Source organism: Cimex lectularius, unplaced genomic scaffold (genome assembly GCF_000648675.2).
Source record: "Cimex lectularius strain Harlan isolate CLEC.00 unplaced genomic scaffold, Clec_2.1 scaffold314, whole genome shotgun sequence".
In the NCBI taxonomy this organism is placed as follows: Eukaryota; Metazoa; Arthropoda; class Insecta; order Hemiptera; family Cimicidae; genus Cimex; species Cimex lectularius.
The window spans coordinates 214,979-220,139 of record NW_019392997.1 but is presented as its reverse complement, the minus strand read 5'-3'; positions in this window follow the sequence as shown (position 1 = coordinate 220,139).

Genomic DNA, 5,161 nt, shown 5'->3' with positions numbered 1-5,161 from the left:
ACATTTTCTTTACGATTACAAATCAAATTATTAAGCAATTGAGTTTCTAGGTTCATATGCGATGGGGATTCTCGTTCAATGTGGCCATTTATGATTTTAATGAATATATAATCGTATTCATTAATGTGTGGTGATTATTCACTTTTCCACATCCAAAATGTAATTGTAATATCTAAACAATGTTTGTAAATCCCAGGCCCTGAAGATGATCTCAATAAAGATCGAAACGTTGGCACGATAAAGAAAATGTTTTTCTGAAACCTACATCACACCAGACCGCATCTCACGATTTCTAAATAAGTATTCATTAATGATTTCAATAGATTTTGATTTTGCGACAAAATGAATTGATGTGCCGCACTTCGCCAATAAATTTTACGAAAATCTAGTTTGAACGTATTTAATTTCGCAGGTCCTCACTCTTATAAATTTCAATATAAACTAAGATGTTTTATGGAAAAGATAACAGTTAAAAGTATTTAGTAGAATTTAATAAATTGGATTAGAACATTTATATTTGTTTACATGACAAGCACCTGCGAAAATAAAAGAAATTTTCAAAGCGTGCATTAATTTTGAACCAACCCGATAATTTTCTCCCGACTCGAAAAAATAATTATCATTATTATGTTCTAAATTCCCAGAATCTTCTAGTATGAAATTTCCTTTGATCGGATTTTCTGAAGTAATTTTGGCTCGTATTGTCTTCTAGCCAGTCTAAAATTTGTTTAATAACTATATATAGTTAGAACTAAAAGAAATAGCTTTTACGGCTTTATTTGAAATCGTTAATGGTGAAACATACAAACAAAAAATTGGCTTACCTATGGGTGGTAGTTTATTTCCAATAGTAGGACGAATTGATACAAATGAATTAATAGAAAAAAATGTTAAAAACCACAAAATCAAGGGTACAATTCCTTAAGTAATATGCTGGCACTGATGCGGCACTAATATCATAAAAATAATATAAAAACTGTGTTGTGATTAGTGACCGTTAATCGATGATTATTCAGCGATCGTGAGATGCGGTCTGGTGTGATGTAGGTTTCAGAAAAACATTATCTTTATCGTGCCAACGTTTCGATCTTTATTGAGATCATCTTCAGGGTCTGGGATTTACAAACATTGTTTAAATTTAACAAATACATGTAGGATGTGGAAAAAAAGTGAATTTATACAATGTTTGTAAATCCCAGACCCTGAAGATGATCTCAATAAAGATCGAAATATTGGCATGATAGAGAAAATGTTTTTCTGAAACCTACATCACACCAGACCGCATTTCTCGATCTATGAATAATCAATATAAAAACTGCACAATACGAATTCACGTTTCACAACACTTCCACACAAAACCAATCTGACATCACAAGAATAGCACCCCACTTTATGCAAGTTTGAAATACTTGGTTCAAAATTTATATTTACATGTGTGATGTTTAGTGATATCTAATATCTATATCTCATATATATATCTATCTCACTGGCACTCTCAACACGACACACAATAATGACACATCTACACAGAAAACAAACACTGAGTGAGTACAAATACTTGATTGAATTTAAAATTTCTAGCATTGTATAAATTCATTTTTTCCACATTCTACATGTATTTGTAAAATTTAAACAATGTTTATATTGGGTTGTCCGGAAAATAATGCAGGATTTTGGTATTAAACAAAAAAAAAGAAACTAGTTACTTTAAAGCAATGTTCTTTAATCANCCTGTAAACGTAAACAGAATATTTTATATAGATTTTTTTTAATGAAAACTTAAAATCCTGCATTATTTTCCGGACAACCCAATAAATCCCAGGCTCTGAAGATGATTTCAATAAAGATCGAAACATTGGCACGATAAAGAAATTTTTTTAAAATGTTTTTATGTATTATTTTTATAATTCGAATGCCGATGGTGACACTAACTTTTTTATCTCAACCTAGACCTTACATAACATGAATAATTTATAAATTACACAGGATTTGTAGCTCAGTGGTCTTGACTTTGGAAAAAAAGTGTGTGTATTTTACTTCATTTGTGTGACAATGCCTGGACGAATGGAATGGACATATGGTTTGTGTGATTAGGTTGATGATGTTGTCAATGCTGTTGAATATGTTGTTGATTGTAGTTTTAAAATAGCCTTCAAAAACCACAACACAGTACACGCATTTTTTCTCCAAAGTCGGCAAAACTCCTTACCACTTCAACAAACTTTTTAATTGTAGTGTTTTTGTTTTGTATTTTTGAGTTTTTTAAATGAAAATTTCTTAGTTAGAAATGTGTGTATTTAGTGACCGTTAATTAATGATTATTCGGAGATCGTGAGATGCGGTCTGGTGTGAAACACTGATAGAAAAACATTTTCTTTATCGTGCCAACATTTCGATCTTTATTGAGATCAACTTCAGGGCCTGGGATTTACAGTGTTTTCATTTTCACATATTATTACATGTATTTGTATAATCCAAACACTGTAAATCCCAGGCTCTGACGTCGATCTAAATAAAGATCGACTTTAGGGTCTGGGATTTACAGTGTTTTCATTTCCACATATTACATGTATTTGCATAATCCAAACACTATAAATCCCAGGCTCTGACGACGATCTAAATAAAGATCGACTTTAGGGTCTGGGATTTACAGTGTTTTCATTTCCACATATTGCATGTATTTGCATATCCTGCACTGTAAATCCCAGGCCCTGAAGACGATCTAAATAAAGATCGAAACGTTGGCACAATAAATAAAACGTTTTTCTAAACCTACATGACACAAGAACGCATCTCACGATCTCCAAATAATTTATATTTACATCTAAAATTGTATTTTTTCCAATCAACATGTTTTTTAATTTACCCAGGCCATGAGACCCGAATAAAGGTGGAAACGTCGGGAAAAAAAGGGTTTTTCTAAACTACCTCATTCTACCGCTCCTCACGACCAAGAAATTTCATTTTGAATCACAAATCAAACAAACAAACAACAGATCATTAAGAAACATACATTTAAAAAAATTCGCAATTAATTTAAAGAAGTGTTTTAATAGTCCCGCCCCCGAACGTATAACCAGTTACAAATTTACATCAATTTTTTCAACAAAGGCAAAACTCCAGACCAGAGATCTCGTCAGATCCAGTAAAAAAGAACAAGGCTTAACATAATATACAATTATAATTTAAGCATTAAATTAATTTAAAAGACTATTTGTTTAATAATGTCTGACTTCTAAATTGTAAAGGAAAATATCAAAAATAGAAAGAAAATAATGAAGACAAAGAACTTTTTATATATTGTTGTATAAATCCTATCTGACATAATAAATTGATTCAAAACCTGTTCTATCAGATTATCATATAAATAGAAATGTAAATTTGATTCACTACTGTTTTTCTTCAGAAACCAATGTGATATACTGAAGGTCGAATTTATTTAATATTTAAATTTACTAATTCTACTGGAACAATTCTGTTTGCCTGGATTAAATTGACCTGAGTATGTCTCATGCCTCACGCACTGATTTTTAAACAATAAAAAAATTTCAAAAATCAACAAGTCTTAATAAATTTAATTATTATCGGGGTCACAACAAACAAGAAACAGGGAAAATCTTGAATATTCGAACTTGACAGTACGTAATAAACATTTTTTTGTGCTATTCATATCTTCTTTTTTTTGGTCAGATAATGTTGTGGTTTTACCTCTTTAAATTCGACACGGTGTACGATTTTTAATTAAAACATTATCAAACCGAACCCTTTCAGATTCAAAACGCTCACGTGTTTATTTAAATATTGCCAATATCCGTCAAAATTTCGAAACGTTCAACCTCTAAGACTTTTCCTAAGAAAAAGACCTTGTTCCAAAGATTGTCGGAAGTGTGCAGGCTAAATGCATTAAGCATTCACTTCCTTAAAGTCCCTCGAGAGCAGAATTTTGCCCAAGGCTGGCTCTGCTTAGTTTTTATCTCGATGGAACAAACACATATTATAAATTACTTACTGAACTAGTTTAAAAGTCTGTTTGGTCGAAAATTAGAAACAACGAGAAATATTGAAATATGACAAAAATGTAACAACTTGATTTCTGACTGTTTATGACGTTCTTCTTCAATTTATATTGCAGTTGATAGTGTCAATTTCTTTCCTGTCGAACAGAAAAATTTTAATAACAAAAATAGGGGGCGTCGGTGACCGCAATGGTTTAGGCGTTGACACGGCGCTCATCACTGTAAGGTAAAGGTCCCGGGTTCGAATCCAACGGCCCTGCATTCGAACCCGACATACTTACAAATGGGCTTTTTAAAAAAACACCGGCACCCTGAGGGTTTATATGATCTCTGGTGTTGGGAACCCTCGTAAAAAAAAAAAAAAAAAAAATACAATTTAACAAATCAAGAAATAATTTATTAAAAACTTAATTATGTCAATTTGAAGACATATTTAAAATCGTTTTGCCCTGATGGATTGGCAATAGCCATCGAATTTGTTTTTTCGTCAAGACTATGCCGTAATCAAGATTATTCCTGAGTAAAACTGTGGTCGATACGTCTAACTCTTAAAACAGTTATCTATTTTGCCTATTATTGTCTATTTATATATTACATTTGAAAAATGGAAAAAGGAGGGAAAATTCGAAAGGTAGGTTGAAGTGGGAAGTTGGTGTCTGAGTGGATCGAGGTCACGATAGCTCAGCTGTTAGAGCAGCGGCGTATCTAGCCGAAGGTCGTGGGTTCGAATCCCGCTTGTGACTCTTGCTTTTTTATTTCAACCAATACCTTATATATATATATTACACAGGGCGGGCGACCAGGACCCGAGGGGTTAAAAGCCTGAGTAGGCCCGTACCCCATCCCTAGAAGGTCCGGGACCTGGTCGGCTCACGAGTCCTGTATAAACCTATTGGACCTATTCACAAACCCCAGGATTGTGGACCATTTTATCCTGGGGAGTGTTTTGGTTATGTCCTCTCCTTCGAAAGTATTAAATCTTTCCCTAGCATACCTATCGCATTCTGCGAGGTAGTGTCGGGCCGTTTCTTCTTTTGTTTCGCAGAAGCGGCAGAAGGGGTCTGGTAGAGTACCCATTATGAAGAGGTGTCTTCTCAAGGGGCAATGGCCCGTTAGGATACCTATCAGCCTCCTTATTCCCCTCC